The 12,519-nt window shown below is 41.5% G+C and overlaps 1 protein-coding gene across 7 annotated transcripts in view; it reads right to left on the bottom strand.

Moving 5' to 3' along the window:
• Nucleotides 1-11,891, bottom strand: part of ERBIN (erbb2 interacting protein) — a 235,152-nt gene extending 223,261 nt beyond the window's left edge. For 2 of the 7 annotated variants that reach the window (XM_084629519.1, XM_084629518.1), the window contains exons 1-2: nucleotides 11,557-11,891; nucleotides 11,045-11,293 (exon numbers count right to left, since the gene is read on the bottom strand). The gene's annotated coding sequence lies outside the window, so the exon portion shown is untranslated. Of the gene's footprint in view, nucleotides 1-4,198; nucleotides 4,220-10,209; nucleotides 10,246-11,044; nucleotides 11,294-11,556 lie in introns of those variants that run through there. The other 5 variants (XM_084629521.1, XM_084629523.1, XM_084629524.1 and 2 more) reach the window with 4 other exon arrangements.
• Between the last annotated feature and the right edge of the window lie 628 nt (nucleotides 11,892-12,519).

The raw sequence follows: 12,519 nt of genomic DNA, 5'->3' as shown, positions 1-12,519 counted from the left end.
AGCAAAAACTGATCAACCCCAAGGAATTTACTTGGTAGTTTTTGTCTGATACTTAGCCAAAGTTTTTCACGTTTCACTATTGAAGTGAATGGGGAGGGAGGCAGAAGAGTGTTTAACGAACTCGCAATCATCTCACTACTGCCTTCCACTTTCTCCAGCAATGGGGGCATAATCCTTCACTTAGGTTGCCACTGCCTGCTACTGCAATACCACCAATCCTCATTATTATTCCTTAAATGTAAGGTCAGAGAGAAATAGAGGATTTCTCTCTCCTGTTTAAGATTAAAGCAGGAAAAATCCTACAGAACAATATTCCTATTTCACCACATATCTCCCACAGAAGCAGTATGAATTGCATGAGTCTCAGCAGTTTCACACTGCTAAGGAAAACAAATGCAGTAGCACAAATGTTATTTTCCTCAGAAGTAGTAGGGGAATGCAACAAGGTACACACAAATGGTAGGGTAATAGAGACAGACAGGAATAAGGTGGTACTGGCTCAGTGGTCCTATGCCAATGTGTTTTAGTTCAGGACAAAGCTGGGACCATAATTCTGGTTGCTGGGAATGGTTGCAGCTCAACTCTTTTGGGACAGATTGAGAGAGGGAAGGATTAGAATAGTTAGCATCTCTGCAGTTCCTAGAGCTATTTGGCTTTTCTAATCGTTCCTTTTTTATTGCTGTTGTTTTTAAATGTTCTGTTGTTTCAGAATAGTTTGATACTATATGCTTATGAACTGAAAAAGTCTGTGTTAAGAACAATCCTGAGAAAAAGCAGGACTTTCTAATTTAAAATAATTCTGACAGCATGATTCCATGAAAGTTAACCAAAAAAAGCATTCAAAAACTGCCTCTCTTTGTTCAATGAATTACGCAAAAAGGTAATGTACTAGAGAAAGAGATAACTGAACATTCTGTTAGCTATTTCTCCTGTATTTACACTTCTGATCTTGTCTATCAGACTCAAAGTTCAGGGTTCTTGGGTTTTTGTATTTTTTTCCTTTTAAAATTGAAACACACAAGCAGTGACATTTTAACATTCTGTAACTAGAAAACTTAAAAAGGTATCCATATATCCAACACATATTACTTCCTATTAACGTCCTACAGAACAAGGTGTTTTGCAATATTAAAAAGTTATTTTTCCCCATCACTGTAAAATAGATTTGGAGGAGGAGGGGAGACTTACAAAAAACCCAGAATTTTTTTCAGATGTTTGTTTTCAATACTCTACCCAATAAAAAGAAGAAATGGAACAGTTGTTTAGGGGAGAAGGAGGTGAACACTAGTCTAAAGCAAGTCCTACTGAGTGTCACTCTCTTTTACTTAAGACCCTCCTTATAGCCAGCCGATGAACCACCATTGCAATAACCCATTATAAGATGACTGGATGCTCCAGGTCACAGAGATGTATTACATTTAGTGTGAAAATTAAAAATTCAAGACAACCCAAGACTTGACACCCTGAGTTCTAACAACCTGTATCTATGGTATAGTCCTGTAAGAAAAGTTGTGACCAGAAGTACTCATTTGGGTATATCCTCCTATAAGCATCCAATGCTAGATGGCAGGCCAGCATTCTGAACCACCATTGGTTTACTGCAGTTACTTTTACTTCTGTTTGCAACAGCTTATCAACATCTTTGCTTGTGACCCATTAAGTGTACTGCAGTGAGAAAGAGGACAATGCAAATTTTGTATCTGCATACTATATCCTGTACTTTGAGCATTTTTCCATGAAAGCCTTAGATTGGTATGCTACCAAACCCACCCTGACTTACTATTAAGAGCCACAGAAGTGCATGAGGTAGTATCTTTTATTGGACCAACTTCTGTCCACTTTGTCTCTCTAACATCCTGGTACCAACATGGATACAACAACGCTGCATTTTAAGAGCTAGGTATTATTGTTATCATTAGTTAAAATACAGGCCCTGATCCTGCAAACATTTATGCATATGAGTAATTTTAACTACATGCATAAGAACTTGCAGGATCAGAACCAAAATTTGCATAGAAGTTTTCAAAAGAAAAGTTATGCCTATAATTCCCACTAGTTTAATCGCATCAGTTTGGATGTAAATGTTTCCTGAAATTAAGTTTCAAGTTAAAGCTTCCCTCCCATCTTCTGGGTGATTTAAATGAGTTGTAGTTTCTATTTTACAGCAATTTGCTACATAAAGGAGGAAAGTTACTGCTTAGAACAGGGGTGGGCAAACTATTTGGCCCGAGGTCCACATCTCGGTGGGGAAATTGCATGTAGGACCATGAACGTAGAGCCTGGGCATTGGGTTGGGTTGCAGGAGGGGTGCGAGGTGTGGCAGGGGGCTCAGGGCAGCAGGTTGGGGTGCAGGGTACAGGAGAGGTTTGGAGTGCAGGCTCCGGCCCGGCGCTGCTTATCTTGAGCAACTCTGGGGTGGCAGCAGCGCGGTTAAGGCAGGCTCCCTGCCTGCCCAGGCTCTGCGCCACTCCTGGAAGTGGCTGGCACCATGTCCCTGCAGCCCCTGGGTGACAGGGGCTAGAGGGCTCTGCGTGCTACCCTCACCTGCAGGTAGCTCCCCCCAAAGCTCCCATTGGCCATGATTCCCCGTTCCTGGCCGAGGGCAGCGCGCGCAGCCGTCTGCCCCCTTCCTTCCCCAGGCGTTGCAGAGAAGTGCCACTGGCCACTTCCGGGAGAGAGATACAGGGCCAGGGCACACAGGGAGCCTGCCTTAGCCCCGCAATGCCATGGGGATGGCAATGCCATGGGCCAGATCCAAAACCCTGATGGGCTGGATCTGGCCCACGGGCCATAGTTTGCCCACCTGGCTTAGAAGGTATAAGCTCCACAAGGATTCTCAGTTCTGGTCTCAGAAGACAACCAGAACTCTAACTTCTACATTTTTCTACACTGGAACTTCTCTGGGTTCCAGGCAGCAACCCTCACAATTCTTATCTTCAGCCAGCCTTCCCTCCCCAAATATCTGGAATTGCCTAAACAATTGAAGGATTGGGGTAGGAAAGCAGTATGCACCCCAGGAAGCACAAATAGCTGCCTTGGTAATACTTGTAAGACAAGAAACATCAGTGCCGAAACTAAACAATTGCAGAGAGTCTGCTCCTGGTAATATAGGCACTTAACTTGGCATAAGGAGTGTTCTAATTGCAACAAGAGTTCCTAGCACTCCCCCATCAGAGTTTACTGATGTCTTCAAAGCAACCTCAGAGTATCAGGAACAAGTTAGCTCAATCACTGAGCATACACTATGTCTTCTGAATCATTTTCATTTGTTGCACAAGAACAAATTCCTGGGGAATTCCATAAACCTTCTTGTGAAACTTCCTGAAGTTGTGGGGTTTGACAGCAATGCAAAGATCCGCTGGCTCTCCTGATACTTCCTATCTTAGCTTCTTCCATCAAGGCTCCATCTCAGAGGCCTGATCCCATTAACTTCAGGGGGGAATTGGAGTCTTTTCACTGACTTAATGGGCACTAGACCAGATGCCAAGATGAGCTGAAGCTCAGTACCACCCATATCAAGTGCCAAGGCTTGTCAAAGCATTTGGCTGAAATGGAAACAATGTAAAATACTTCGATAGTAAGGCAATCCCTCCAGGTCTACCAAGGGAAGCTAGATTTGTACCAATCCAGAGTTCAAGCAATCAACTGTCCTTCTTAGTCAACTCTGACTATTCTTCCAACGGTAAGCCCTATAAGCAACTCCGAGCAGCTTCATAAGAATCCCCCTGAGGTGCCTCAAAGAGAGTTTGGAGGCATTCCCCATGTTGTCTCAATAGTCAGAGTGACAGCAGCCGCCAAATCAGACACTGAAGCAAATGATGCAATGTGTGTTAGTCTGTTACAGATGTTGTTTTGCTGTATGGACATGACCTGAAGCAACTGAGCAATCTTCTTTCCTTCTGAGGGGCTAGGAAACTAATAACTTCTTGAAAATAAGTAGTACAACAAGCAGGTGCGAGAGCACTAGGGGTAAGCATCAAGGCACCACAAAACTACGTAACTGCTGAAATACGCACCCAAAAGGCAAAGGACTAACACACTAAGGTGCTAAAAACATTACTGGAAAGGTGAGCCAAAGCACCCAACAATTTTAATAAAATTTTCCCTTGCTAGAATGCGTGGCACAGTAAAGGATATCAAACAATGCTAGAGCAGAGATCAGAGAGAGACAGCTCCTGCAGAAAGCTCCAACACTGACCGTAGTCAAGAAAGAACTGATTGGAAGACTCCAGAGGCAGGCACATGATGACCAACAGAAAGGCTGACTCTTGTGCCATTCCTCTATGGCTGTCTGTAGGGATTAAAAAAAAAAAAAAAAAAAAGCTTAGAGTATCACTGGAGAGCTGACCCTCAAAAGCATGAATTCTGGTGATGATCTCTTCAAATGCGAATGAGTAACTGATTTGTGCAGGATAATATTAAAGGAATTTTTAATTTCAATGACTTGCAATGGTTAGCGAGATTACAACCACTTCAGTTACTAAAACTAAATGCTAGCACTCAGAGTGCGTGCGTGCGTGAATATACAAACAGAGTTCACCTAACAGTCTGCAGAAAGACAAATATAGCCGGAGTGTCTGCTTCAAACAGGTAATATGACCTGAGAGAGAGAGAGCGCGTGCGCACACTCAACAGCTCAGTAGAGATGTTTTTAATATATTTCCTTTCTGGCTGTTTCTAGCAGTTAAATTCCACTTGTGCTGCCTGCAATAGCTCCCTATGGTGCTGTCTGGCATTCCAGAATAGCCAAAGCACATAGGACACATATCCTTCCTCACCCCTGGCAAATGACTATGACAGGGACTACAAGATGTGGTGGCATAGCTCCATTATGTTGGCTCTATACCAGCAAGGGGAATATTCTATGCTGGAGGAATTTCTGGCATGGGAGGGGAAAGGAAATCCATTTAGGACCACACCCCAGATTCAGCACCCGCTGTATGACAGTCGCTTTTACTTTCTACTATTACAAGAAGCACCTAAGAAAGCTGAATGGAATTAGAAAATAATTTTTATTCCTGCCCTACCCCCATGTTTCCTTTGTGCATTTGACACAACTCTGTGTACAGCCAATATTGCTGTTCCCCTGCTCCCAAGAGTCTTTCATACAACATCGGGGAATATGTAAGTGTGTGTCATAAAACTTGACAGGAAAGCAAGGGCAGGGGTTGTACCCTATTTTTCTTTTAATTGATGGATGGGATTTCTAACTTTTTAAAATACAGATTATTCAGAAATAAACAGCTTTCTCCAACAAAAACTGAATTGCTTTTGTAGGCGTATACTTAAAGGGGAACCTGTTTGCAAAAGACAAGACAAGATTATTGTGACAGTGCAACTTACAAATGTAGAATTTTTTTTTTACATAACTCAAAAATAAAACAATGTAAAACTTTAGAGCCTACAAGTCCACTCAGTCCTACTTCTTGTTCAGCCAACCACTGAGACAAACAAGTTTGTTCACATTTACAGGAGATAATGCTGTAATTCTTATTTACAATATCACCTGAAAATGAGAACAGGTGTTCCTATCGCACTTTTGTACCCGCATCACAAGATATTTACATGCCAGATATGCTAAATATTCATATGCCCCTTCATGCTTCGACCACCATTCCAGAGGACATGCTTCCATGCTGATGATGGGTCAGATGCCACCAACAGAAAATTGATTTTCCTTTTGGTGGTTGGGGTTCTATAGTTTCCCCATCAGAGACTGTTGCTTTTTAAAAGACATCTGAAAGCATGTTCCATACCACATCTGAGTGGATTTGTAGGACTGAATGGACAGACTTGAAAGCTCTAAAGTTTTACATTATTTTATTTTTGAGTTTAGTTATGTAAAAAAAAAATTCTACATTTTTAAGTTGCACTGTCATAATAAAGAGATTCCATTACAGTGCTTAGATAGGTTAATTGAAAAATACTATTTTATTTTTGTACAATGCAAATATTTGTAATCAAAAATATAAAGTGAGCACTGTACACTTTGTATTCTCTGTTGTCACTGAAATAAATATATTTAAAAATGTAGAAAAACATTCCAAAATATTTAAATAAATGGTATTCTATTATTAACAGTGCAATTAAAACTGCGATTAATCATGAATTTTTTTAATCGCTTGACAGCCCTAGCTGGAAGAGTCCTCAAGAAATCATTTAGTCCAGCGCCCTGCACTGAGGCAGGATCAAGTATACCTAGACCATCCCCAACAGGTGTCTGAAGAGCAGGTTAGACAAAGCCTCCACTGATGGGGATTTTACAACCTCCCTTGGAAGCCAAATCCAGTATTTAACAACCCTTCCAGTCAAAACGCTTTTCCTGATACATAACCAAAATTTCTCTTGCTGCAGATTAAGCAGTCCTACCTTCAGTAGGCATAGAGAGCAATTGATCATCCTCCTCTTTCTAACAAGCTTTAACGCACCTGAAGACTTATCAGGTCCCGCAACAGCTTTCTTTACTCAACATTAAACATGCCCAGTTTTTTTTAACCCTTCCTCATAGGTCAGTTTTTCTAAAACTTTTCTAATTTTTGCTGCTCCTTCTGGTCTCCCTCTAGTCTGTCCACATAATTCTCAAAAGTGTGGCACACAGAACTGGCCACAGTACTGCAACTAAGTCCCACCAATGCTGAGTAGAGCAGGACTACTGCTTCCCACAACTTCCAGACAACACTCTTGTTAATATACCACAGAATACCACTAGCCTTTTTAGTTATTGCTTCATATTGTTGGATCATATTCAATTTGTGATCCACTATAACCACGATATTCTTTTCTACTGTACTATTGTCTGGTCAGTTATTCCCCATTTTGTAGTTGGGGATTTGATTTTTCCTTCCTAAATGCAGTATCTTCAACCTGTCTTTACTGAATTTCATCTGACAACAATTTTCCAAGGTTGTTTTGAATTCTAATCCTGCCATCCAAAGTGCTTTCAACCCCTCCTAACTTGGTGTCATCCACAAATTTATGAACATACTCTCCACTTCATTATCCAAGTTATTAATGAAAACATTGAATAGCATCAGACCCAGGACTGACTCCTGCAGGACCACATTAGGATGTGTCCTCCCTATTTGACAGAGAACCATTGCTAACTACTGTTTCAGCATGGTCCCTCAACTAGTTGTGCACCCACATTATAAATAGGAAAATGTGATCTAGATTAAATTAGTTTGCTTATTTGAGAACCCGTTCCAATGCTGATGTCCTCCAACATAACTGAAGTATGGTTCTGTTAGAGTTAAAAACAAAGTTTGGTTCCATTTAGACCTCTTTCTCTCAATTGTACAAAGCCTTGGACACATCCTATATCTGCAAAGTGCAAACACCAACTCAGTGCTGAAACAGTATTCCTCTACACTACCTCCAGAGAAACAAAACTATACAAGAGATTAAATGAAGACCAAGAGTGTTAAAACCAGCTATATGAAAAGATCAAGGATCATAAAACAAACATTTTACATTGCTGAATAGTAGGTAACTGCTAAGCAAAAACATTGCACAAAAAATAGAGATAAAGGATATCCCAAAAATACTACAAAAAAAACCCCACAATCATTTAGAATACATTTTATAAATAAACCGAACACTCTGCTTGTGTTTGAATATTTACATTCTATTGTGACAAGTACTGTATCATCATCACTTGAACATCAATTCAACTGTTTTAACCATGCAAAAACATCAACATTACTCCATCTGAACCTCTGTGTTTATAGCAATTTCCACACAGAACATATTTTAATCAAACACGTCACCTGTAAGCACCTACGTTAGCTGTCTGTACTAACAGTAGTATGCTCTCATGGGTATGAGCTACTTTCAGGTCAATAAGAAAAGCTTTCCCTCCCATAACTGTCAAAGCTTCCCTCAAAAGTATTAGTTTATTCCAGAAGGGAAACTCACTGAAGAGCCTACACTTTATATTCTCATAAATGTAAATATTCTCAAAAAGCAACAAGAGATTCATAAGTAACCTAAACTAATATAATAGAAACTAAAATAATAGAACTAAAATAAAATAAGCAAACTAAAATAACAGAAGTATGCCCATCACATTGAGTAGAGGGAACTTTTCTCTTCTGAAGTGTTTCACTTTCAAAGAGAAGAAGGTAAACTAATAATGGTTTAAAGTTGTAAAGGTGAAAAAAATTCAATTTACATTAAATTGAGTGGAAGTAATCATATCAAACTTCCCCAAACTTGCTAAAAAAGTAATAAATATATTCTGAGCCCATGGGAAGAGTTCAATATTGCTATTTACCTTAAAGCCATACACTATGCATGAATGCCATTAAAGAAAAAAACCCATACATTTACGTTTGCACACCACCACATTTTATGAATACTTGAATGAAAATTGCTCTTCATCCCCAAAAGTCCCTAAATCAGCTCTATTTGAATGTGATATGCTATTAGACAGTATTTGTACATATCTACTTAAATAACAAGTGTTTACACATGAATAGGGAAGTTCTTGTGGCTATTCTACTACCCACAGCTGGATTTTGTACACCACTATAATTATATTTTTGATATTTTAATTTTAAGTAGCTATGTTATAAGACAATATTTGTTTGTACATATTTAACTCAACTGAGGTGGGGGGGAAGTGGCAGTAGCACACCAAGATAAAAGATTTCAATATGATACCAAATACATTTTTGAAAACACAGAAACAATACCAGTTAGCATATATACAGTCACACAACCCACCCAGCAGGTTTAATATTTTATAAAATGAATTAATCAAAAATGACAATTTAAAGATTTGACTACCATGTAATTTTTTAGTCTCAAACACTGCTGGCTGCAAAAAAGAATAAATTATCTAATTAATACTAAACTATGTTAATGAAATGAATGCCATTCTGTGTCATAACCACTAGCTGTAAGTTGCAGTGAACTGCACTTTCATCATTTAAGAAGGGCCTTGTAGCTACCACAGTGACAAAACTGTAGTTTAAAAAGTCGCAGCCCCAAAATACAAGGATCTTTTCTTCTACATGGCACTGAAAATTATCTAGTGCATCATCAGAAAAACAAAAGGTCTGAAAAGAAACAAAAATTGCATCCATTAGGAATACAGTGGTTTACAACTAAATTTGTCATGTGTTACTACATCCCCCCACCCCCCATAGAACCTAGTCACTATTGGAAATGAAGCACTGCTTTGGAAAGGATCATTCTTTGTAAAAGGATTACTCTGTTTAGACTTCATTATGTTACTGCCAAGCATAAACCATATAAGGAAGATGAAGTTCAGTGTCATCTGTTTTGTTTAGTTCTTTCAGATGCCCAAGAATAACCTTTTCTGTTGCCTGTGAAGTCTAGAAATTATAAACCTGATCACTTGTACATTATCACTTGAAAAAGCTATTTTGTATCAACACAAATGTGTCATTTTTCCACTAAAGACTACTACTACTACTACTACAGCAGTCTGTGCTAGATGAATAAATTGTTTCATATCTACACAAAACTGCCTACTGTTATTTATCTGATCTGGATCATTGGATATTTTACTTCCTTGAAAAATACACAGATACATATACAGTAAGTATAAAAAGTTCACACACAAGTGAACTTATTTGACTGTCAGATGCACACATTTCTCAGACATGCCAGTTCCATATTTCTATACCAGACTGATCAGACACCATATCCAATCAGTAAAACTGAAAACACACCACCATCCAATTTGTTATAAAAGAACAATAATTTAGACTGTCTTCTACCAAGGGGAACACAAATCAGTCCCAAGCTATGGCCTTTAATACATTATTTGGAAAGGCATACTTATAAATGATTTTCTACATAAATGCGGGTTGGGGGAGAGGAAGTGTCTCTCTCAGCACAGGTAGTTTTGGAACCCCAATGTAATCAACATCTGGTAATTGCCTCTTTGAAGCAACTTAAACCAAGTTGTGATACATCATGTAGAAACTTTGTTAAATATGTTTTTTGTTCAATGTAGCTAGTCAAGACACAAAGTAACATGCACTAGTCACAATTATGCAATACTGAAAACATCTTGTTAAGGATATCACATTGAATTGAGCTTGTGCATCTTCTTACCCCTACAAACAGATTTTGATGAGAAGTCTTATCGAAAGCAATGAATACTAAAATTTTGTTACCAATTTTTTAACCAAAGTTATACCATATCAATGTTTAGAATCAGTCCTTACAGTAACTCACATTAAAGTACGCTGTTTTCCATCCTTTCTTCTACATAGATGTTATCAGGATAATCTTCTACAGGTTCTAAATTTAGGACATATTTCTTGCATATGAAAAAAAAATCAATTTATATTGTAAGGAGAGGTATTATATGAAGTGTTGGTTATCCTGCCCCAGATATTAAAATAAAAATTAAACTAACTCTTCTTCAATTAAATACATAGTCAAACTCTTCATCTTGAAGAGCAGAAAAAAAGTAATGCAACCTTATTTACAAAGAAATAAATGAACATTTAAAAAAAAAAAAAAGACCAGTACTTCTTTTTAAAGGGTGCACATATCAGATGGTCAGAGGAAAGGAACCAACACCCAGAAAGAGTAAAGAAAAATAGTAAATATAGTGATCTCCAAAACCTCTGGACTTCTTTCAAGTAAAACGCTTAAGAGTAGCACCCTTTCGAAGTGCTTATTCACAGAGAAGGGAACAAGCTGCCAGACTTAGTAACTTTTTCTGAAGAGAACGATTAAAAAAAAAAAAAATCACAAACGCATAACCAAGTAGTTTCACTTCAATACCTCATCCTGCTGAACAAAGAAACTTCTGTGTTTGAGGAGCTTAAAAACTTTCGATCTCACCAGATTCTTGTTGCAACCTCCATGGAAATAACCATCCCACTCACACAAACAGCATTGGAAGAGACAAAAGGAGACTCGTGCTTATTTCAGGCAGACAACACAATCCAGCAAGCAAAATAAAGGCCAAAAACAGGATATGAGAATGAAACGCCAGCTCTTTCCTTTCCCCTCCCCTCGGCGCAAGGCTTCTTAACCGAACCTCCTCTGCACCGCTTACCTTTGATCGCGGCTGTCTTTCACCCCACGCCAGCGGGGCTCCTTTCTACCCCCAGGAGAATTTTAAATCCAACCAAGTTTTCTTCCCGTGGGCCGAGCGGATGCAGTCGCTCTCGGCCGGGAGGCAGGGCTGGGGCAGGGGGGAAGCAGCGCCGGCTTCTCGGCACCCCCGATCCCGGTTTCAGCAGCTGGCCGATCCCAGGCGAGTCACATTCCCCCGGCCGAGACGCTGAAGTTGAAGAGTCACTTCCTGCCCCGGGCACAGCCACAGACGGCGAGTCGGCAGCGCCCACCCGGCAGCCCCCCGCGCCCGGCCCGCTCCGCCACCGCCCCCTGCCGCCCAGCCCAGGCTGCCTTCTCCCCGCACTAGGCCAGCTCCGCGCGCCGAACCCGCCCCGCCCCGCCCGCTTTATTGTCCTATAGCGACTGCCGCATGCAGCCCAGCCCCGCCCGCCCCGCGCCCTCAACCGCCGCCAGGGGCGCGAGGCGAAGAACGAGAAGCTCCTTCCTCACCTGCCCCTTCCTCTGCCCGCTCCCCACGCCCGGGCGACCGCAGGGGAACCGCGAGTAGCCGAGCCACCTCCCGCCCACGCCGCCGGGGACCCGCGATACAAGAGGCGGCAGCAGCACCGCCGCCTAACCAGCGGGAGACTCTGCAGCGCCGCCGGGAGGGAAGGGCGGACGCGCCTCTCTCTCATCCGCCCTCCCTCTGGCCGCGAGGGGCGAGCCAGACAACGAGTCTGGGGCTGAGTGCCAGCGGCGACGGCGGGACACAGCCAATCCAGAGCCAGAGCCGCGAGAGGGGCGGCCATCCCCAGCCAATCACTGCGCTCCGCGAGCGAGGCCTCAGCAAGTTACGTTGCGTGAAACTGGGAAGTGGGAGAGCGAAGCATGGGTGGGGGGGGGGAGAGAGCGAGGAACACGCGAGGGAGGGGGAGGGGGAGGGGGAGGGGGAGGGGGAGCGGCAGCGGCAGCGGCGGCGGAACGAGAAGGTAGAAGCGAGAGAGGCGAGGGCGAAGAGGAGGGGGAGGGGAACGAAGGATGCAAAGGAAATCCAGTAGCCGAGAAAAGGCTTGACATAGGTCAGCGTAACGTTCACTTCGCCGTTTCTCTCTTTACACCCACACTGCTACAGCAGCTGTATCCTTTAGCACGCTACAGTTCCGTGTATAAGAAAGCAACAGCTCTTTATTGGTGGTGCCCTTTTTCTTCCTCATTAAGCAATCGCCACGTGGTTTCGCTGTCTGTTTTTTCTAGGGTAAAGGTGTAACTATTTTATTCTACTTTTTGGCAGAGTTAATGCAGTGAAAGGTGCGGTGGCTCATTCTTTTTAATGAAGGTGTTAGTTGTTTAGACAAACTCAATCTGGATTCTGGAATGACAGTTGTTTCCTTCGGTATAAGCAACTCATCATCATAATTTATTAATTGCACATATTACAGTCAGTCCTGTGCCTGGCTTTTGTTCTCTTGCATT

Source organism: Lepidochelys olivacea, assembly GCF_965140295.1.
Source record: "Lepidochelys olivacea isolate rLepOli2 genome assembly, chromosome: 5".
In the NCBI taxonomy this organism is placed as follows: Eukaryota; Metazoa; Chordata; order Testudines; family Cheloniidae; genus Lepidochelys; species Lepidochelys olivacea.
The sequence above is the reverse complement of the archived record's forward strand: the minus strand, read 5'-3'. Positions and strand labels throughout refer to the sequence as shown.